Source organism: Lagopus muta, chromosome 3 (genome assembly GCF_023343835.1).
Source record: "Lagopus muta isolate bLagMut1 chromosome 3, bLagMut1 primary, whole genome shotgun sequence".
Taxonomy (NCBI): Eukaryota; Metazoa; Chordata; class Aves; order Galliformes; family Phasianidae; genus Lagopus; species Lagopus muta.
The window spans coordinates 7,912,052-7,936,312 of NC_064435.1; the positions used below are offsets into that span (position 1 = coordinate 7,912,052).

The 24,261-nt window shown below is 43.2% G+C and overlaps 2 protein-coding genes across 2 annotated transcripts in view; both read left to right on the top strand.

The window, feature by feature from the left end:
* NDRG1 (N-myc downstream regulated 1) overlaps positions 1-24,261 on the top strand; it is a 342,384-nt gene that overhangs the window by 144,622 nt on the left and 173,501 nt on the right. The gene's annotated exons all lie outside the window — the stretch shown is intronic.
* Positions 12,011-24,261, top strand: part of ST3GAL1 (ST3 beta-galactoside alpha-2,3-sialyltransferase 1) — a 72,978-nt gene continuing 60,727 nt past the window's right edge. Inside the window, exon 1 of the mRNA XM_048939713.1 lies at positions 12,011-12,168. The gene's annotated coding sequence lies outside the window, so the exon portion shown is untranslated. The remainder of the gene's footprint in view (positions 12,169-24,261) is intronic.

Below are 24,261 nucleotides of genomic sequence, written 5' to 3' on the forward strand. Positions count from 1 at the left end.
CATCCTCATACATGGATATTAAAGTCATGCTTCTGCTCAAGATGTTTCTAAGTCTCATTTGTGTGAGGTGCAGATGAAATGATTCAAAGCTGGAAAAATGACAGCTGGAAAGAAAGATCCATCTTGCCTAAATACACTGGTCTACAATGCAGGCTTTGACACAAGAGGTAGTCACCACAGGCTTACTTGATTGTTGTTAGAAAGAAATAGAAATGCTGTGAGGGACATTCATCTAGTCTGTTTCAAACATCCAGTTTAGGATGAGATGAATTTCACTCTGAAAGGACTCATTTCTCTGCGCTGCCTTCAAAGGGAGATGATGGCGAGTAGTGCTGTACAGCCATCTGTTGGGTAGAAGATCACATCTGGTCAGAGGTATCCACCTGAGAGACAGGAAAAACTCAGTCTACTTAATTCATTAGAAGCAGATCGTGGTGCTAACTTGGTTATAACACAGAAGACCTTCAGATGAAGACATTTGTTTTCAATGGATATTGTTATCCAAAAGAAATAAACAAGAATTAACAGCTGGAGGCTGAAACAATCAAGACACATGCAAAAATCCAGAAGGCTTTATTTGTAAAATGATTGAGAAAGCCCACTGTCAGGTGAAGATATCTTTCCAAAATACCTTTTCAGGCCAACACTCCTTTTTTGACCTAATAAGGGCTCCCTGGATAAATTACTATGGGCTGGGTTGCTCCAGAAGATAAAGATGACTTGTCCAGATCATTTGGCTAATCTGTTTCAAATTTATTTTGAAGCTTGCATACTGAAAAGTCCACACTCATTTCCATTTTGCTGGAAAACTAATAAACACAGAGAAAACAAACAAAAAAAAAACAATCAAAAAACCCCCAAAACCCCAAGCAATCAACCAACCAGCCAACCAAGCAAACAGAAACACATGAAAATGCAGCAAATTCTTTCATTTGCTAAAAAAGAGGCCTAATCTTTTTTGAACATAACTATACCTTACGTAGTTGTGAGAATGATCTCAAGGATTTGATCTGCCTCAGTGGAGAAGAACTTCACAAACCAAAAGGAACAAGTTGTCTGAGGTGCCATCCCAGGGAAGAATGGTGCATTGCTCTTTTACCTCTTTTAAGAGACAGATGGAGATTTGAGAGACTGAGTGTGTTCAGCCAGAAAGAAATATCTGCACATATTTGCATGTCAGGCTCAGTTCAGATCTTAGTAGAGGTTTGCATCTCTTCTCAAAGACATGAGAGCTTCCCAACAGGTCACTATCTCAGCTATTAATGCGTCAGGGAGGAGTAGCTGGGGTATAATCCAGCTTCATACTGGATAGGTTCTTGATCCATGGTGGGATCTGATAGGAATGATCACAGTGTAGGGAATACAGATACTGCTCAGTAATGGCAGCACGTGGGATTTAATACAGAACAAAGAAGAGAACAGAGAAACAGCATCTTACACGTGGCAGAATGGGTGGATTTCTGAAGTCAAGAGGGGAAGTGTTTGTCAGTGAGAAAACCTATGGAGATACAGTGGGAAAAAAAGACACTGTGATAGCCCAGCATTATTTCTTAGACAACTGTTTCCTTGTGTAAGATCCGCATTCCTATGATGTGTAATTTACACCAGTTAAGGTTTACATAGAAATGTTAATGATGTGAATGGCAGAAGAAAGGAGAGATATAATGAGTGTCCTACCAAATAAAAGATGAAGGCAGATTGCTGCTTGATGTAAATCATCATAAATCCATGAGAGTTGCTAAAAAGCTGTTCTATGCTGAGGGCACAGCCCTAATGTCTGCAGTTATTGACTGATCAAGTTTCAGTGTTCAGAGAAGAAAGTCCTCCAGCAGTAATGGGGAAAGAAAATGGCAAAGGCATTGCAGCCCTGTATGAGTTCATGAAGCTCACTTTGAAACACATCCTTTTTTAATTAACAGTGGTGAGACTGGAATGTCAGCCAGTACCACAGCAGGGTCTTTTTCCCCTCATATCTTGATCAAAACTTTTTTTGACTTCTCAGACTGCTCAAACTACAACTGAAGGAAGAAAAAAGACAGTAAAGACAAAAAGTGTGTTCAGTGACACAAACTAGCAGTAAAACTAGGAAAATGAACAGTAGCACCTATTTTGCTGTATAACATTACCATTCAAACTAGCTTTGTTTTTTATTTTTATTTTTATTTTTTAATTGAAAATCATTCTTCTGCCAACACTACAATATTTAGAAACTATATTTTGGAACAACTTATCTGTGGGAAACTCTAATGTTGCACAGCGTGTGACTGATAATGTGAAAATACTAATAATATCTGATCTCAGTGGCATTTCCCACAACAAGCAGCGTCCTTGTGCGGCTTCCCTCCATCTTGTTGTAACCTCAGCAGTCTCACAGGGGCAAAGCAGGCCACCTTTAGCCCCTTTGAGAGGTTGGAAAGGGTGCTGGCTGGTGGCCCTGCTGGGAGCAGCAGAATTCCTGCCAGGTTGCATAACACCTTTTGTTTCTTACTCTTTTCAGGGCAATATAATGGATGCTACCTGTTATGCTGTATCTCCTTGAGCATACACAGAATCAAGCCACATTTGCTTGTATAAGGATATTAAAGTCAGATCCATTAAGATCAGTCGTTTACTCATACAGGAAACTGTATCATAAAATTTTTTCCCATAAATGCATCAAGCCCCGTATGTAAACACCATGAGTTTGCTTTCCCTTCTCCAGTGGAGGCTTTTTTCTTGCATCATTTTATCTTGGTTTGTAGCATTATTTTAATTCACAATCTCAATGTATTCACCTGCAGCTAACACTCATTGTTCCTTTAGCTGCTATACATTTCCCCCTTCCCTGCCATTTACTTCCCGATTAGTCGACAGCAATTGCATTCCCCCACAGCTTTCATTTCACTAGGCTGAGCAAATCTCATTTGCCCATTTCACGGCTCCATCCTGCTGGCGGCTTAGAGTCATCTCATATACCAGAATTTTTCCCCTCTTTAATTGGAAGCAAATGAAGAGCTGCTATCTCAAGGCAGATGGTTCTATTCATTCCTAAGGGTAGGTTTCACCTCATTTCACTTGGTCTAAAGTGCACATTGTCAGCTCCCTCAAATCTATTGACTGCTTTCCAGCCACAAAGCAACCCCTAGCCCAAGCCTTTCTACAGATCCAAGGAGATAGTAGAAGTTTGGGAACAGCACAAAGTCATGATAGCCTTGGATGAGGCTTATTTTGAGCCACAAGTGTATTTAATTAACAGTGGTGAATGTGGACTGTCAGCATATAACGCAGGATGGGCCTTCTTCCCCATATCTTCAGAAGAAGCTATTTTGAATCCACGCTTACATAAAGAACAAGTAGCTCAGCTCTGTCTGTAACTTCTGATAGCTCATCCTCAGCACACACACACTTTGACCCACCAGTCTCATTCACCCCTCGCTTCTAACAGAACCACCAGTAATCCCAGTAGTACCAGTCCACCTGCTTCACAGAATCACAGAATGGCTTGGGTTGAAAGGCCTCAAGGATCACGAATCTCCAACCCCCCCGTCACAAGCAGGGCCACCAACCTTCCCATTTAATACTAGACCAGGCTGCCCAGGGTCCCATCCAATCTGGCCTTGAACACCTCCAGGGATGGGGCATCCACAACCTCTCTGGGCAGCCTGTTCCAGCACCTCACCACTATCTCTATAAAGAACTTCCCCTTGACATCCAACCTAAATCTTCCTTCCCTCAACTTAAAAATCATTTCCCCATGTCCTGCTGTTATCTTTCAAAGAGTTGATTCCCCTCCTGTTTGTAGGCTCCCTTTAAGTACTGGAAGGGTGCAATTAGGTCACACCACAGCCCTCTTTTCTCCATGCAGAACAAACCCAGCTTCCTCAGCCTGTCTTCATAAGCTTCATCAAAGACCAGGTGAATACAGTCTACTACATTAATCTTTCCTTGAGAACCACTCTATATCTCAAATACACTTTTTCTTGTTTAATCTTCTTCTGGAAAATACAGGTTGCCTTTTATCCAACTAGCAATGTATCTCATGTTTATCTCCAGATCTTAATGTTTCCTTCTGAATTTGTTCTACTATATGACACCAGAAAAATCTTAGATTAACTGCCCTCCGTGTTTTAAAAGAAATTTCCTTCCAACTTCCTCAATGCAGGTTATAATCTAAATGCTGCATCCATCTGCTTTACAGAAAGAGTATTTTCAAGTCTTTGAATTCTTTTGTCCAGCTCTCATTTCTGATCATTAAAGCAACTCCTTCGTTCACCCAACTTTGGCCTTCTGGAATCAGGTACTTGTACTTATAATCTTGGTTTTATCTAGACATACAATTTAAGTAGAAAAAGGTCACGATCAGTTACTTCACAGTCATCCATTATGACAAGTCCTTCCATAGCAGCTGATTTGTTAACATCAGGTAGAAAACAGCACTGTGGATAACTTAATGCTGCCTTAGTAGGTCTGCAGAGAAATAATACAACCTAAATATTTTCCAGTCTACATCTGGGTGATTTAATTTTTCCAGACCATTTCAATTTCTAGACTCTTTTTTTTTCCCCTCTAGTAGCATCTCAGATACTCTGTTCTACATGGAGCTCCAAGCCTGTGGGTTAACATCAGCACTACCCCCAGCCCCACCGCTCAGCTGTATTCCCTGGAGCAATCCTGTCTACACCATTTATCCCTGCTCAGCTTGTCCCACCAGCTGAAGGGATTGGGCAATGTTATCTCAACACTTACATCTGGCAAGACAAAAATCTCCCTATTCTATGTAGCTTATTACGTTGCTTTTCTACCAATGAGCATAAATGTCATTCCACAGTAAATTAAGCTGTGACTAACATCTGTCAGGTGTGGCTCACTGTTCTTCTCATTGTTTTCCCAGGGGATTACTTCCACACACAATTAGTGCTCTGTTTTCTTAGTGTGTTTAACTTAATATAGCATGTAGAGCCCTTGTAATGCGTGCAGTGTCCTTTGAGGGAGAATATTTATCTCAGAAACTGCACAGTAGCACAGTTTGCGTGCTTCTGTGACATTCAAGAGAGATAAAACAGTTAGCTGGTACTGATGAGACAAGCACACTGGCCTGACTTTGAAAAGGTTCTTCTGTGTTACTGTATTTATTTTGTTTGAGTCACAAAAAAGAAAAAAAAGAAAAAAAAAGAAAAAAAAAGAAAAAAAAAAAAGCACTCTTGTCAAAATGTTTCTTTAACAGGCTTTGCTTGCCATTCTTCTTGCCGGCTGGAGACTCAAACACAGACCTACTAGACACTTCAACCTCACCAACATTTGTTTTCTGAGTCTAAACCTAATCTCACCTTCCAGTTTATTCCTGATTATCCTGGGGGTAGCTGCAATGAAATGAAATGAAATGATGCTAATAAATACGCAATCAGTTAATGCATCAGTTTTCAAGTCTTCAGCTGGGAACAGATGAAGATTTTGAGCTGAAGTGGCTGAAGCACAGTAGGCTCCTGATGCAGAAAGGTATATCAGGTGAATTTTACTCCTGACCCTTTCTGTAGGTGACGTCTGAACTACCAAAAATGGTACTTTATGTTGGGGAGATTGTGCATGTTACACATGTATAAAACACTCCAAATTTTCCACATGAATTTAACCTCCTTTATTCTGACAGATGTATTACAGTTTTATCTAATTTATAATACCCTTGAAGTGTTTTATTCCCATCTTCTATTCATTATTTCTTTTGAGCTTTATATTGCTCTTGCAGAAAAACAACAAAAACCCACAATACTTATCTGAGAGTATAAAAGCAAGGCAGTATTTCATAGCTAGGATTGTTTTTTACGTAAGTTTGCTGAGGGCTTGGCTTGAGATCCAGATTTGCTGCATATTTCTGCTAATCAAGCTTCTGGTATTTACTGTGCATATTTATGTGCTACAGCACTGAAACGTTTTTCTAACTTTCCTAGATATTCACTGAGAGCAAGTTGTGCCATATCACAAAATGCTTTCATATCCAGAGCTAAGGAGTCCTAAAAGCTAAAAACGTTCTCTGTACTATAATTTGATCTCAGAGGAAAACATGCTCTGATATGAAAGCCATCTCAGATGCAGTACTGTACACACATGCTGAAATCACCAGTCATGCATCAGTCCCACTCAACCCTTGCAGACTTCTTGCTATTTGAACTCCAACATCAATCAGAGAAAGGTATTGCATGGTTTTTTCTGTTCTTTCCTCTTTGTTTTTAAAGCCCTCCAATTCCAGAGTCTAATTTTGGGCATTTTGAAGGCTGAGGACTTCATCTAAAACCTTGTTTCAAACCTCTGAGCAATTCTCAGGAACAGATAACCAGCTGCCATTTATATGTTTTGGATCAGAGGACAGGATCACAATTATGCAAAATCCAAAGCGAGATAGGACATAAGTCCCATGCATTGCCTGCAAAAAATAAGCCAACACCTGAACCAATTGTCATCAGATACTTCTAAAAAGTTTATAATCTTGTTTTTATTATGTACAAGGGCTTCTCCAAAAGTAATGCCTCCTATTTTACTATGCTGTCCAACAATGTTGGAGGCAGATGTTGGTGATATGGCAATAGAGGTTGAACCTTCCTACCAGTATCTCTTTAAATTTTGTTGCAGTGTGACAGACAGACAGCAGCAGAGGGGCAGAGGGTATGAATCCCAGAATCATAAAATCACTGAGATTGGAAAAGACCTCCAAGATCATCCAGTCCAACCATACACCTATCACCAATACTTCCTACTAAACCACGTCCCTCAGTACAACATCCAAATGTTTGTTTTGCACTTCCAGGGGCAGTGACTTCACCACTTTTCTTCATGAAGGAAAACCGTGTCATTTAATTCCTCCACGAGGAAAATATGGCACCCATTGACATTCATGGATACTTGCTGAACGTCTACAGAGACCAAACAGTGGATGTGAGCATGGTGAGGCAGTGGTAGTGTATTTCAGCAGTGGCAACAGTGACAGTGACAATGGGTCACCTCCAATGGAGCAGATTCTTATGAGTGCAGCATGCATGCTCTTGTTCATTACTGGCTGAATTGCAGAGCTAATGGTGGTGACTATGTTGAAAAACAGTGTTTTGTAACTGAGAATTCGTTCTATCAAGTGGTGTTATTATGCTCTTTGTATCTGTTGTAGTTTCCATGGAAATAAGTAGCATTACTTTGGGTGTGACCCCCATACTTACTGCACTTAAGAAGCAATGTATGCAACATAATGGCAGTACCTCTTCTACATTCAAATAAAGAATACCATTCATTTCCTCAGTGGAAATAACATACATAGACCAACTGTCTCTCATATCAGTCAGAACAAACAAGTGGTGCAAAGTTCTGTCGTGGTCAATAATCCTAATGTTTACAAAGTTTTGAAGTATTTAATCTCCTTCACAGCTAAACATAATAGACAATAGGTGTCTTTCTGTACAATACATTATAAACATGTATGATTAGCTGCAATAAAAATATACAGATTTAACAGTAAAACCATCTGTGTGGAGTTGGCGTTGGACTGGAGACACTGTATTTCTCTGTGGCAGTTGTGACAGCAACCAGGCGGCATTTCAGTGTGTAAAATGGTTTGCATCAGCAGTAATAGTGGGGAAGCTGAGGATGGGGCATTTGTTGGCCACGCTCCCACTTACCCCCATTGGTAGCATGGTTTAGTGGATCACAGAATCATAGAATCATTAAAGTTGGAAAAGATTTCTAAGATTGTTTAGTCCAATCAACCCATCACCATCATGACCACTAAACCATGTCCCTCAGTGTCACATCTACACACTTATTGAACACCTCCAGGGATGGTAACTTCATCACCTCCCTGGGCAGTCTGTTCCAATAACTCATTACTCTTTCACAGAAGAAATTCTTCCTAATATCCAACCTGAATTTACCTTGGCACAACTTAAGGCCACTATCTCTTGTCCTATTACAGTTGCCTGCAAAAAGAGGCCAACTAGCACCTCACTACAACTTCCTTTCAGGGAGCTGTAGAGAGCAATAAGGTCTCCCCTGAGCCTCCTCCAGACTGAACAATCCCAGTTTCCTCAGTCACTCCCCATAAGATTTGTGCTCCAAACCCTTCACAGCTTCATTGCCCTTCTCTGGACACTCTCCAGGGCCTCAATGTCTTTCTTGTAGTGAGGGACCCAAAACTGGACACAGTATTCAAGTCGTGGCCTCACCAGTGCAAGCATAGGAGGATGATCATCTCCCTGCTCCTGCTGACTGCAATATTTCTGATACAAGCCAGGATGCCATTGGCTTCCTTGGCCACCTGGACTCACTACTGTCTCATGTTCATGCGGTTGTTGTTTAGTACCTCCAGATCCTTCTCTTCTGCACAGCTTTCCAGCCACTCTGCCCCAAGCCCACAGCAATTGGTGTTGTTGTGACCAAAGTGTAGGACCTGGCACTTGGTTTTACTGAAGCTCGTAATTGGCCTTAGCCCATTGATCCAGCCCATAGCAGTTAAGTTTCACTGCGAATATTTTGGAGCAAGCCAGCCATTCTGAATGACAATTTATTTACACAGGCAAGGAGAAATAGCTTCTTGGCAACTGTGTACAGACCAAATGCTGGTTTTCTATTTTAACTCCTTCTTCTTGGCCAAGACACAATGGCAATTGGCTTGTTTGAAAGATGGCAAGTTACCTACTGCAAAGAGCCCAAATGTGGAGAAAGTGAACACAAGTCCAAACTGCACTCTCAACTTACATCTCATTGAAATTCATAACATTGGTTCTGGTCCTGAAAAGCTTTTAAAATAATCAAAATAATTTATCTTAATTGCAAATTTGGATTTACTATAAAATAGACATGACGTGCTGGCCAGTCCAAGGAAATAAGGAAGTGTGTGGACATAGGTGTGTCAGACTGAAACCCGTTCTGACTTCAAGCATCTGCATCATTGGTTGCAAGCAGCCAGGAAAGGACAAGAAACAAAGCCAATCAAATGTGAATCATTGGGTACTTACCAGCAATTAGCATCATTTTTAAAACTGCCAAGAGTGACTAAGCTGACGTTCTAAGCACTACATTGTTTAGGAAGTTAACAGGAGGTTGGCAAAAAAAAAAGTCCAACCTTAAAAAAAAAAACCAACAAAGTCATCATACTGTGAATGTCAGGGTCTCTCAGCTCCTCCTCTGCCACTACCTGGGTCCAGCCCTCTTGTAGTGTGTCACTGAGCAAACTGCAGCTCCTCAGGAATGGGGTGTTTTGAGGTGAGTGAGCCCCAGCTCTGCCAACGTGGTTCACCAGTGTGTAAGGGGAGAAAAGCAGTGAAATTGCTTCATTTCTCCTCTTTTCTGATCAGTGCCAGTGATAATGATTTCCCTGTTACAGCTTGTAGACATCAGCACACCACTGTGTCAATGCATAGGAGGGCTCAAATCTGAGTCTTAAATAAAAAGGGTTTTGGTTCCAGCACAGCATGTTTGTGAAACATGTACTGACAAGACAAAAAAAAAAAAAAACAACTGTTCTACATGGCTTGTAAAACATATGTTAAAAATTCTGCATCATAGACCAGCTTTAAATTATTCATTTTTAATTCCTTCAGCCTTGAAGAGCCTTTAAACAATCCTGCCACTGAGGGAACAGCTATAAAATAAAATACTGGCTACTTAAAATTATAGAGAAAAATGCTTTACCTAGACACGGTTTCTGAATTTTAAGATATGAACAAAGGGCTGGATCCCCACTTGGTGAAAGCTGATAGAGCTGCTTTAATGTCTGCATAGCAATCCCCCATCAGCAGCTGAAAACCCTGGCCCTGAGTTTAGAATAGATTGCGTTTATCCACATAAGAAGACAAGCAAGATTTGCATGGTTAGTTCAAACTATTTCATATCCACTGAGCTGTTGAGGAAATGTTGTCTGTGAAACAAATCCTGGAGTCTTTCCCAAAAACATCTAAATGACACTTGGTAGGGAAACGCTGATATAAAGGGGAGCAGATCCAACCCTCCAGGCTGAATCCTGCTGTAATTACTCCTGCATTAACAGAGAGCATTTTGCTACCTGCACACACACTGGGGAGCATCAGAGAAGTTACAAGCATCCAGAGAAGTTAACTGATAGAACAAAGAGAAGTAGGTTCCATGCTCGCTGTTGCAGGGGGATGTGGTCTTGTTCTCTCTTCCTTGCTCAGATTCTTGGTGTTTGTGGTGGCAGTGGCTGAGACCTGACCTCCATGCCCCACAAATGTCCTCCTCCATGCCTCATCATGGCACTTCTCCACGCCCCAGCGAGGCCTTTCTCCATGCTACACCATGGCACTTCTCCATGCCCCAGCAAGGCCCTCCTCCATGTCCCACCACGGCACTTCTCCGTCACCTATAAAGGCCCTTCTCCGTGCTCCATCAAGGCCCTTCTCCATGCCCCACCAAGGCCTTTCTCCATGCCTGACCACAGTGCTTCTCCATGCCCCACCAAGGCTCTTCTCCATGCTCTGCCATGGCACAGATACAGGATATCATAGAATCAGAATGGCTTGGGCTGGAAAGGACTTCAAAGACCACCTAGTTCCATCTCTCCATCCTTAGGAGATCTCATTACTCTCTCCATAACCTCAATGTTTTTTTAGGTGGGATCCCAAAGGCTGCTGTATAGTCTGAGAGCTGGCAAGCCGTTCCCAGAGACTTCCTCACAGACAGACCCACTTACCCACAGTCATCAGGAAGCAAATGAAGCAGAAAACTCAACCACTTTGCTTGAAGGTATAGGAGGGTTACAGAAGCTGTCATGGTTGATCACACAGAGTTCCCTCAGGAGCTATCCCACCTCCAGCAGATCTTGGAGAAAGAGCTAATTAATACTGTTTTCCCCCCAACAGCAATTCTTTGTCTTAATACACTGTGTGAAATTTTGAACAAAGTATTTTTTTTTTCACCCTCTTTACTTTTAACTTCTTCAATACCCCACTTAGGAAGGACACAGCACGATGTTGCTCTATGGCACCCAGAGGCAGAGTTGGGATGTGGGAGTCCCCCTGTGGGTTTATGAGCTAGTTTATGGATCTGTGGGTAAATGGGTCCATGCTCAGCCTGTCACAGGTGCTCAAACCAAATGCAAATATCTGCAGAGTGGTAAGCAACGTGGCACCGGTCTGCAACCACACTTTATGCCTTTAACTAATGCAACCATGGAAATGAGCTCGGCAATGATTGATGACTTACAGCTCCTACATAGCACCTTACAGCTTCCAGTGGAAGTCAGTTGTGCCGGATGCAATAAACCAACAACGTGGGCAGTTTGGGTAAATAAATTAATAACTGTAAACTCATATGCTTCACAGAGCTACTTATTTCCCAGCTGCCCAGCATCCTTCAGAGCTCACATACACTGTGGATGTGTACCTTATATAGCCCACAGTGGGATCGGGGAGAGGAGCAGAGCGGTATTTGCTTTTCTGGAGGTGCTATAAACTCTGCGCTTCTCGGCTCGGCTCCAACCCTCGCACACCAACACTAAAAAAGCCAGCATTATGTTGTTAAATAGTTAGAGCATACACTTTATCAGTTGAATGTATCTGTCTGGGGTTTTCTTTAATGACGCTTTTTAATTCAACAGCATTTTATAGCAGTCTTAAAAATGTCAGATGCGGGACACAAGGATGATATTATTTACGATGCACACTTTTTTATTATTATCATTAATGACACAAAACACACTTTCACCCCTGAGGAGCACTGAATTTCCTTCCACTGAATTTTCTTCCCGCTGCCATCACCTCTGGGATCCCTACGAGGACAATGTTGGTGTCCCAGCGATGGGGGTGGATGGAAGGCACTTCAGGGTGGTGATCTGGGGAGCAGGTAGAAAACGTCGAGTAGGGGAGAGGGCGGTCTCGGCACCCATCGGACAGGGCAGCCCCGCGCACAGCACGCGGGAGGCCGGCTGCCCGGGTATTGCCCTGCCCAGCTCCGAGGAGGAGCCGCGGGGGCTCTGCGCCGTCCACGTGGCTGGCTGGGGGCGCGCTGTATGAGCGTGCGGGAGGCCGGGCGGGAGGGAAGGGGAGGGACGGGGCGCCCGGAGCGGCTCCGCGGGCAGCGGAGACAGCAGTAACAGGAGCAGCAGCAGCAGCAGCAGCAGCAGCAGCACCGCCGCAGCGCCGATCGCCCATCGCCGGCCATGGGGTTTGGCCGCCCGCCGGCCTCTCGCGCCCCGCCGTGAGTACCGCGGGACCCCTCTGCCTTCCTCCTCTTCCTCCTTCCCTCCCGCTTACCTGCAAATCCCGCTCACCCCGCTGCAAACGGTGCGGCGAGAGCCAACACCCCTCCCCACTCCTCATTAAGTTCTTTATTTGGGGGTTATTTCTCTTCTCGCCCAGAAGCAGAAAGAGCGGCTCCGGCGCCGCGCCGCTCCGTTGCGGGTAGGCAGCAGCCGCGCAGCCGGGAGCGCCCCGCGGGGGGCGGCCGCGGGGGCGGCGGGAGCGGCGCAACTTCAGGACATCCCCGGGGCCGCTCCGGGTCCCGCCCGCCGCCTCCGAGCCCCCCGCCTGCCTCAGTCCCGCACCCGCCTGTCTATTATGATCATTATTATTTTTTCTCTCTTTTTTTTTTTTTTTTTTTTTTTTTTAACTCGCTCTGCCGGTGTTGCTCCGTTAGAGGAAGGAAGCGGACCTTAGGTACCCGCACATCTCCGCCGGCAGTATTAATTTCCAGCGCAGTGTAAATAACTAATCTTTGAGGTCAGTAGTTTGTCAGCTGTTCGTATGGCTCTTGGTGTCTCTCCTAGCCAACAGTTGGTGCTTGGCCTGGTGGATCTTAGCTTTGTTGAAAATGAAAACAACATGGTCAAAATTGCTTTGGTGTGCGTTGACTCATTTGAGATATGTGGTTTTTGTACAACTCTTTATAAAGCTTGAGTTCCTCTTGTGTTCAGTACTCCAAAATAACTCATTGATATATAACCTTAAGACAGAATTATATTTTTGCCTGCTAGGCATGCATGTGAAGGGAGAACCTCCGTGGCTATGGATCATTTCGAGGAGATTGGAAGGGTGACAAAGCCGTTGTAATCTTCTGGGTCCGTTTTCATAAGCTCCTGAAGCTCTCTTGGAAAAGGAAATTAAATTTCAGCATGGAAAAGAAACAGGAAATGTGAGGATATGAAAAAGAAACTCCACCTTTTATTTCGATCCCATCCTTGTGCATTCCTCCTGAGCGTTGGTGCTCTTGGCTGACATAAGGCACAAAGAAGCATTGCCCCTTACTGGAGCCTTCGTGCCACTTGACAGCTGAGAGTGCACTCTCCTCCTGTTTGTTAGGCACATGGCTTTAGCTGGAGGGCTGGCTCTGTGCAGAGCATTCGCTTTGGAATAGTTGGGTCCCTAGTTGGTCTCCACTTGGATCCCTGCTTAGTGTCCCATGTGATCTTTTGCCTGTATCTTCACCCATTCTCAATTTTTAGGGTCTGACCTACAGCCTTTGGGACGCTGCCCGCTGTAATGCTTTGGCAGAGCTGCTCTTGTGTTAGAAGCTGGGGTTTGCCCCAGGCTACCTGTCCCACTTTTAGCTGTGCTTCAGGTCCCTTCTGGGAGCATAATGATTTTGAATGCTTTTGAATTTTCAAGCTTATGAATGGTTGGGTGTGAATTAAAAGAGTTTGTGAGTTGTTTTCTTGTTTTGCACTTACTTTCTTGGTTATCCTGTAGGCAGCAGATCCTCCGTGTAGGTCCGTGGGGAACTTGTTGCTGTATCCCCTTCCCACTTCCTCACTCTGCTTCATTTGGTTGCTGCTAGGAGGTAACATTTCAGCAGGTTTAAATCCTAAGCAGCGACAAAGCTGCACTCTGTAGCCCGACCCAAGCAGCTTGTGGTCTCTTCACCACCAGGTTTTTCAAGTACGCTTCTGTCAGATATACTTCTGTTGCACTTTTCTGCTAGGAGCACGTGAGAGCACTGTCTGAAAGAGCAAAAAGAGAGAGCAGTTCAGTTCCACATTCTTTGGGCTTGCTGTTTGTGTATGGTTTGCTTGTGCATGGGAACACTGAGTTGCTCTGTTTGTATCAATTTTTCACACATCCCAACCAGAAGAGAACTCTCAGCCTGGATTGCAGTTTTTCTTCCAAACTTGATATTACTAACAGTACAAGAATCGCAACTGCAAAGGTAACTTTTAACACTAAACATCATTTTGTTTAAGACTTTACTTCACCTAATCAGTTTGCTTTTCTGTTGCTAGAAAACTGGGAGTAATTTGAGAGGAAATCGTGGTCATGCAGATGGAAGTTTCATCCCCTTGGCTATCACAGCGTCCTTTATCTCAAATACATTGCAAATGCTGCTGTTAAATGATAGCAGTAATTCCTTTTTTTTATTAAGGATGCCTTGCAGAAGTGTTTTCAGAAATGTAGTGAAGCAGAAATGTGCTTCTAAGAGCAGATCCGGCTCCACAGCAAATTTAACATGCTGTTAATCCCACCACCTGGTGGAGCTTTTTATGGCGCCAGCTGAGGAACGCCGGATAAGCACACGTTTTTGTTTGGGTTTGCTGGCCAGATGCCGTGAGTTGCTTTAACTTTTTCCTTCCTCGCACCAGGCTTACTTTTCTGTGCATTCTACTTATTCTATACTTTGCAGAAGGGAGCACGAGGCTGTGGGTGTCTCATGCTGAAGCAACATTTCTGTGCAGACAGTTAAATCAGTGACAGATTTCCTTCCTGCCTGCCCTTCTTCCCTTACAGTGCACTTTTTTTCCTTTCTCCTTTTTATTTCAGAAAGATGATGTTGGCATAGATCGCAACTGTAAACTGGGCATCCAGAAGCTGTTTGTTTTCACTTAAGGGGCAAAAACTACTTGGGGAAAGTATCTGATCAGGAAGAGAGAAGCAGCAATATCTTTTTGCTTATCTGAGATTACTGGTAAAGGTTAAAGCATGGGGGTGCATGTAGGAGAAGGGATTCCTTTGCCCCTGTCTGACTTATGTAGTCCTGCTTGATTGAATCAGAATATGTAATGTTTGTTATCTGCACAGTGAAGATGCTGATAAGTCAGAGGTATGCAAATTGACAGCTCATACATTAGAGTGGAATTATGTATCGCAGTGTGAAACTTTCTGTTAGCAGTCCCCAGAAAACATCTGTGTAGGACAAGGGAATGAAACATGCAGACAAATCACTGTTGTGTGCGTTTATGTTGCTTTTATTGCCTTCATGTCTGTGTCTGAAGACTGACCAGGAAGTGGCAGCTCCTGTGTACCTCTCAAGTTTTTCTGTGATGCATCTGGTCCTATATCTGGTCCCATTTATCCCAAGGTGGATAAATGCCTTTGCAGTTCATCCATATTCATTTAGCCTTATAAGTATCTGCTCCAGTGTACTGTGCGAGCCATGTCCCAAGCTTCAGGATCTGCACGTTTGATCTCCACAGAGCATAGGGGGAGTGCAGTTGTCTACGTGTAGGAATCTGTCTTTCAGCATCTTGAACACAATGTGGTTTTTAAGTACCAAACTCAAATACTTAATGGAAAATACAACAAGCTTGTGTTGATTGGGTTTGTCCAACATACATTGCTGGGAAGTGCAGAACATGAAGAGGAATGGATGTGGTCAGCCCACAGGGACCAAACATGACCTTCCCCATATTTTGCTGCCTACCATAGAGCTGCTGCTGCCATGGAGGTACCTGCATGTACTCTGGGTGTCCCTAAAACTGCTCTGAGCTGAAGCCATTGTTATCCATCCTCTCGGAGGATTTTTCTGCAGAGCAAAAACCAGCACAGGGAAGTTTAAGTATTCAACTGAATGCTGGAAGCAAGATTAAAATGCCTCTAGACTGAATAAATTGTTACTGAAATTTTCCCAAGATTGGTGTATTTCTTTAAGTTATTACTTTCTAGCTGTTGATGCACTAAAACAAAGGTTGTTCCTTTTAAAGGACATGACATTATTTCTGGAAGCTGGATCTTCAATCAAGGACTTAAACTTATATATCTGAAGTGCTGGATGTGCTGACACATCACAGTGCTGCACCAGCTCAACAGAGAAATCTAATTCTATCAAATCTGCCAGCTCAGTTAATATGACCCTGCTAGGGAAGTGTAAGGTGTCACCTCTTGATTTTTAGGTAAGAATCAGGTTCTCTGTCTCCAGAGTCAGTGAGTGCTATGGGTGGCCAGAACTGGATTTGTACCTACTTACAGCGTGGCATGCAAAACTAAAGATCAGGTTAGAAGATGTCGTCTGAGTATTAGGGTCTAAGTACACCAGTTGGAGTCCTACAGAAAGTCCCTGCTTGGGCTCAGTCTGGAAATAGAGTACTTTGGTCTGAGACTTCTACAGAATTGTATGGAAAGAGCATGGTGTTGAGCTACCTGCAACTTGAAGTAGAGCTGACCTCTCTGTGTGAGTCTCTTGTATGGTGCCCTGCAGCTATCAGGGTGCAGTAAGGACATTCATGCCTGTATCTTAAGTTCCTTTAATCTAATGGGATATAGTGATGCTTTTCACATGATCTGCCCTTGGGCTGCATTAGTGTGAGCCTTTAGCTTTATTGCTCCATGCATGTCATGTTTTCTCTTACTAATTCTTGCTGAATAGGTTTGTGAAGGTGATCTGGCTTAGCTTTTGGTTTGGGGGGGAAACATAAGCAGGTCAAGATAATCATCAAATCATAATTTTGGTTATGAAAAAAACAAGGCATTCATGCTTTTTGGTTCACTTGAACTTAATTCTGTGTCAATTTAAAACGCTTTGACATAAAGCAAAGAATTTTGACGAGAAGAACCAAATGGAAAGTTTGCCTTTAGAAATATCAGGATGATTCCCATGGCTTTGTCCACATTTCTCACTGTGTAGCTCTCCTGCTTGGCAGCTAAGTGGTCCAAGGTTTGCCATTTGGGTTTCTAACACAAAATGTCAATATTAGCAAAAAATAGCAACACTTTTGTGATAAAGAATCAGGCAGTAGTGAAATCCCTATGTCAATTATATTCAGATTTTTCAGGAAGCATGAACTATGGACATGTGCCATTGTGCCCTGCCACAGTGACACACTGTGTGTTTGGATCAAAGTTAAATATACTGGGTGGAGTCGGTGTAGGTTTTTTTGGTTTTTTGTTTTTTGTTTTTTTTTGTGTGTGTGCCATCTGCCATCAAAGCACTGGGTGTGTGAGAGGCTGAGAGCTTACCTAAAGCTTTGGAGTGAGTCTTCCTTGTTTTCTCTCCATTTATCTTCTTTATGATCACATACTGAAATGTTTTTCAGTCTTGCCTTTCCAGTACCCTTCCGCTTGTCATCCTTTCTTTTACATGTGTTCTTCCTCTCGTCAGACCCTGTGCCACCATTGCTCCTTGTTAGGGGAGAACAGACTATTGCAGGCCATTTCTCTCTCTCTGCTACTCCCTTTCCTCTGCAGAGTTTTGTCCTTTAAGAGCCATGGTCAGAGCAAACTGAGACATCAGGAAGGCTGAGGACACTTAAACTTTGCACCTCAGGTGATGTCCTGAGTTTGAATCGGAAAAGTCCGAGTAAATATGCAGCCCAATGGACAGGAGATCTTTAGGTCTGCAGTGATTCACTGTCAGCCACTCCACTGAATAATGCAGTCATTGGTGTTGTGCAAAAGCTTGGCAGTAAAAATCATTTGAGCTTCTGTTATGTCTGCTGTAGTGAAATACTTGTATACTTGTGCTGCAAAGTTTGTGCAGTTTGGTATTTAGTCCAGATGGCTCCTGGGGCACTGCTATTGTGTGCAATCGGTGTGGATCAATCGCTAAGGATAACTGATGTTTTCTCCGAGAAGACAGCTAAGGCGCTGACGTGCTTTACCCCTTGACTGCCTTGGATGGAAGCCGTCCCGCTGTGCTCCTGGCAGCAGCTGAGCCCAAGGTGCCCCCTGCACGGAGCGGCACGGGCTGCCCCGGCCTCCTGGCCTGGGTATCGTCCCTGGCCTCCCTCCTCTCTCTCCCCCCCGTCTCTTCTAATATCAGCCCCAGCTCCACGCTGCCCTGAGCACATGGCGGTTGGTCACGCACCTTCATGGGGCTCTGTGACCTCACAGCTCATGGTGTGATCAGATTCCTGGATACACGGGAAGGGTGTTCAATAAGCACAGGTTTGATTTACACATATCATAGGTGTGCTTTGTCCGTATCTGCAGGCACACACCCCACACGCAGGCACACACGTAAAGATGCTTAAATATCATAGGAAAGAGGGATGGCACAAAGGAGAGGAACCAACCGATGGATTAATGAATTCAAGCTTTATTGGGAGACAGAACGTGGAGACTGTCCCACAGGAACAGCAAGGGCCGGTGGAGCGGAGCTCTCCTTACCGATTGAGGGCTGCAGGGCTGACACCAAGAATTGCCACGCTCCAGCCGCGTCCCCGTCCTGGCCTAGAAGACAAAACAGCCCTCCACCACCACCTGTGCCCAAAGGTTGCTCACACGTGGTGTCTCCGGACACAGGTGCGTGACTGGGATGCAAGACCCCGCCCCCCTGTCTCTTCTAATATCAGCCCTAGCTCCTGCCTGTCCCTTCTAATATCAGCCCCCGCCCCTCCCCGATCCCTTCTCACTTCAGCTCCTGCTCCACTGCTGCCCGCTCTGCTCTGGGCTGCTGGCTCGCCGGCAGGGCCCTTTATATACCCGCTGGGGCGGGTTCCACTGTTCTAGCCTTTGTGACGCTGCCGCATCGCCATGGTGAGTGAATAGCAGGCACTGATGGAAGGCCCGCCCTCACCTCCCTGCATTGGAATAAGGCCTTTGCTTTTTGCAGTTTTAATGCAGGAGTCAAATAACCCAAGCATAACTTATTTTTCACTGATCGTAAAACACACTGTAGCTTCAACTCCAAAATGTTTAATAGACGGTCCCATACACACAAAGCGTTTCAACAGTTATTTCTTGAAAACCTGGTACAAAACCACCTTGAAGAAGCATCGTTTTGCTAAAAAGTTTAGAAGGAAAAAAGATTTTGAGTGGACCCCACATTATTCTGGAAGCAAATCCTCTCCTAATTGTTCATCAGCAAAGTCATCTTCCTCAGTTCTTTTCCTTTGCTGCAGTTTTAGATCTTTCTGCTTGTGGGCCAAGTGGGTCTGTGTAGGAAGCATCTGGGATTCAAACAAGTACATTTGAAACGGTTACCTGCAAGTACTTTAGCTTGGTTTTAAACACTTCTAATCAAACAGGAGACTGCTTTCTAACATGACAAGTCTGTCAAGGTATCTTCTTTGAAATGCAGACTAGGAAGATCACTGAAGGAGGAGAAGATACCACATTTGGATTTTTAAGATATTTTTTCCTGATCAAACCTTGCAGCAGAAAAATAGTATCATTGGGCCATGTTCTTTAATACCTACAGATCATTTAAAGTGAGCTCTGAACAATGAAACTAACGTCATTCATCATGATTATTTCATGGGGAAAATGCTTTCCTAATTGTGTAATTATTATACTTGCTCTTCCAGTAACATCATCTTTCTCGTTCCCTTCTCTTTGAGGGTCTGGAAAATTGCATGGCATAAGATGCCCACTTGCCTATTTCTTTACTGCTGCTGCTTTCATAGGGTTCACTTGTTCCAGGCAAAGCTTTTAGTTCAGCACTCAGTCTTTCCCCTTCGCTACCACCAGCATCTGGAAGGCAAAAAAAATCAGTGAAAAGGCAAGGAACCTGGCTGTCATGTGCTGTGAAATCGTGATACAAGAACAACATAACTTCAGCTTTCTTTCCAACAAGATTTAACGAGACCATCCTTTCATGATGGAGTCAGTACTCAATTGTAACAGTAATTATTAAAACACAACAGTCACTGGTTTTTTTTTTTGTTTTTTTTTTTTACTTTGGAGTAAACATATTAAACTATTTCTACTTCCAGTGCTGACATGTCAGTTGCTTACAACTAAAGTAATATGCTGGAGCTAAAATAATCATGATAAACATTAGCACGGTCACACTGCATCCAGTTCCAGTTATAAATATAAAACATTTGTTTAAGTGATTGGTTTACATGGCAGAAAAATTAATAAATCAACATGCTGCAAAAGTAATCCTATCTTGGAATAATCCTATTTAAAGGAGTGATACCTCTAGCAAAAAAAAAAAATTAAATTGATACGTTTCTGTTTGTCCAATTTAGGAAGATACCCATGTGTACAACAATCCAGGCCATTCAAGCCAATATATTTAAGTTTATATTTTTTAAAAAATGCCATCACCTTCAATTGCAATGATGATTTTAATGCATCAGAAATTGAGCATCACACAAAGGACATATATTAGAATTTTTAGTTTGGCAGTCTGCCTTCCTAAAGTGTTTAAGTAATGAAGCACACAGCCAATGCTTTTTTTTTCTATTGCTGGCTTGATTCTTGAGATCCTGCAGGGCGACAGAGAGCATCACTCTTTGTGACTGCCACAAAGGATTTTATGTGAATATTGCAAAAATACTTATGTAAAAGTTAAAAAGGAAAAGCTTCAGACCAGAAAAGTTAGAGGAAACAGATGTAACCTGGTAGCAGGACGTGTGACCACGATAAAGGTTCACGGTTGCTATAGCCATCTCCTCTTCATTAGGTTGCTAGGGCAGTAACATGCATGTGTCTTGAACATAGGAAGTTCCATACTAACATGAAGAAAAACTTCACAGTAAGGATGTCGGAGCACTGAAACAAGCTGCCCAGAGAGGCTGTGGAGTCTCCTTCTATGGAGATATCCAGGACCCAGCAGGACACCTACCTGTGCGATCCTGGTAGGAACCTGTAGGGTTCCTGCTTTAGCAGAGGGGTTGGTCTTAGTGATCTCTTAAGGTCCCTTCCAACGTCTGCCATTCTGTGGTTCTGTGTGTATATTGGGAGATAACATAATCAAAGTCATTGAAGAGTGTGCTGATTACAGACTTTCTGCAAGCCAACACATTAAGTTTGGTAAGATTTGTTTACATAATTGTGTGCAATATTCAGGTGCTCTTTGGCCACTCTGGGGGACTGGAAGTGTTTCATTCACCTGTAAGATTTGTGCACTATAAGATATTTAAGGAAACTGGAGAACTGTGGTGTGTAGTCCAGACAGAGGGAAACTTGGGCTGATTCAGATCTCTCACAATTGGGAATTTCCCTCCAGTTACAGGAAAGAAATGTGATTCAACCAGATACTTTCTTCTGTATTTCTCATGATCCTTGAAAACCATGGAAATTATGATCAATATATACAAGCTTTCCAAATGTTGCTGTGATTTGACATAATGTTCACAATTCAGACTAGGTGTTAGGAAACATATTTCCTTGTGGTGAGGGTCAAACACTGGAACAAGCTTCCTAGCAAAGTGATCCATTTCCCATGACTACTGCTGTTCAGTAGATAGTTGGGTAATGCCCTCAGTAATATGCTTTAAGTCTTGGTTAGCCTTGAAATGGTCATTCTTTTGAGCTTGATCTTTGTAGGCCCCCTCCAACTGAAATATTTCTACTCTATTCATAGTTAAACCACACCATCATGGCTTGAATGTAGATGTCCAATTGAGCCTGCCTGTAAAGGAGTAAAGGAGCAGGAGATCACAGAATCCCAGAATTGCAGGGGTTAGAAGGGACCTCTAGTGTTCACTGACTTGAGTCCCTCTGCTAAAGGAGGTTTCCTATAGCAAGTTGCACAGGTAGGTGTCCAGATGAGTCCTGAAAATCTCCACAACCTCTCTGAACAGCCTATTTCAGTGCTCTGTCACCCTTCCTTTGAAGAAGTTCGTATCTGTGTATTTGTGTGGAATGGTGTTCCAATTTTTGGCCATTGCTCCTTTTCCTGTTGCTGCACACTACTGGAAAGAATCTGGCCTCATCCATTTGCTTCCCACACTTTAGATATTGATAAACACTGACCAGATCCCCTCTTAGTCTTCTCTTCTCCAGGCTGAATGGACCTGTCATCCACCGGAATGCCCAGGTCCTCTGCAGACCTCTCCAGCAGGTCATCCTCTAACCTGTACTGATGCAGGACTCTATGCTTGCTTTTGTTGAACCTCGTCAGGTTCTTCTCCACCCAACTATTCATATGGATGCTGTCTGTTGAAAAATACAAGACAGTATACAGTTAACTGCAGGATTTTTTAAAGCATTGCTGGTAGAGTGGAAACAGAGGAGTTTTTGAATAAGTTACCTCTGTGCAACTCAGGAGTCTCATGTCAGTACTGGGCTGAGTGTAAATATTGGCTGAGTAAGCTACTATGTAAGTGTGATTCATTTTGGGATTTTTTAATAGGGAAAAAGCAGAGGTTTGGATGGAAAAGAATCGATAGGCTGCAATTACCATCTCAGCTTGTTTGGAAGGGGATGTTTGCCTCTGTTTTGCACAGACAGAGGAGAATAGAATGCTTTTTTTCTTCCTCTGTCCTATTAGAATAGAAGAGGGGCTCATTAGTTGTGTCTGCTTCAGCTTGCTCATAAGCAGGGCATGTTTATCCTTTACATATAGCCCTCAAAACAGTGGGTGAAGAATGCTTTGTTAGGCAAAAATATTCCCAGATGAAGCCAAAAATGGTCAGTGCGGTCACTGCCTCTGTTGTTTCTTGGCGAAGAGTTTCCCTCTCCCCCAGTCTAGACAGTAGACCTTTGTCCTATACGTGGGGGCTGTCATTGCATTAACTGACCAACAGTCCTATCATGCCTCATGCTTGCTCCATTTAAAGTTGCTATTTTTGGGAAAAGGACAGTCCTCTTGTGGGAGTGAGCCTGACCAAGAGTTAGAAGTTAGAGCAGCAGGGAGCAAACCTTGGATCCTCATTAGGCGAGCCATCAGGGACGTGAACGTCCCAGCTTTCTTCACTTGTGTATGTGTGAATTTCTTAATGAAGCTTTGCTCAAAATGTCAACTCCCTAATTTATCTTGCCACACTGAAACTAAGGATTTTTCTGCATTTTATGAAAAAAAAAAAGCGTCAGAGCTTCTCTTTAGAAACCTGCATTTCATCGAGCTGTCAGTCTGCCCCAAGATTGTTCCTGTGGAGCCACTAACCATGCTTTCGGCATGTCTCTGAATGTGGAAATTAACACTGGGAGTCCGACTGTAATCTGCCAGCAAAGTTTTGTGCTGTTGCTGTCTTGCTTAGAAAAGTACAGGCTGTGATACATACATGCAGGAGGCACTGGGGATGTATGCTCAGGGAACAGACCAGAGGCAGAATGCGAGACTCTGCTCCCCTTTCCTCCTTGTACTTTCTATACATGCTTGAGATTTGATTGGCATAAATGCATGTATTAAGGGTTAAATTACCAGGGTGGGGTGGAAATCTTTTCACTATCAGAAGAAGGTAACAGGCTTTTCAGGACAGGGTGAGGTCTGCTACTTAAACTTGTACTGCCTATTCCTTTGCTGCTGACAGCTGTCTCATTTAAATTATGAGATTTTACATTCAGGCATCAGTGCCTGAGGGTCATATCAAGGGTACAAGCAGGTGAGACTTGCACATTTTTGAAAAGCATCGCTCTCTGACCTCCTCACCTCTACCAAAGGAGCTGCTTCAAATTTGTCAAAGCCAGGATCTCTTTTTTATATTCTTGTGTCTAATCTGGTGTTATTTGACAGGTGTAGCTCTTAGAGATGGAAATTCTGTTATTAGGACACTGATGCTTTCCTGAATATTAAAAACCCTCTTGGCTTTTTACAGCTATCAAAAATCAATCTTTCTGATCTCCCTTTGAGTTGCTGTGCTTTCTTCCAGGCTGACTGCTGCTCCTGGGCAGGTGCTTGGCAGCATCGCTTTGGCTGGTACTGACAATATTGACTTACAAGGAAATTAAGGTGTTTTTGCTTCTAGTACCAACTACTGCTTTTGGTTTTTAATCCTCTTTTCCATCAATAACAAATGCTGCATGACAATTTCACCTCTTTCTCCAAGAAAGAATAGGGTTGTGCAAAGTAACCTTGAATATAAACTTGTCATATCTAATGAGCTCATTAAGACTTGATCTGCTCATTACCTGGGGACTCTTTTGAGCCTGAAATGTGTTAAGGAGACAGAGTGGGTAGGATGCTTCTCTCTGAGTCAGCACAGGGCTATTGCTCAGCACATGTGTTAGAATCGATTGCTGAAAGTCTCATCTGCTTAATGAGACTTGCAAAGCATCTCAGTTCTCATAATCTCTGGAACACATGGCACTTTTTTAAACAAGCTCATTGATGCTGATTTCTTTATCCAGTTCCAATTGGACTGTTTTCAATGTGTCTAGCAGAGTTATTTTCCTACACATATCTGCCATCACTGTCCAAGAGTGTGGTTAGAGGTAAGAAAAAACAAAATTTCCTTTCTTGCAAAGTAACCTC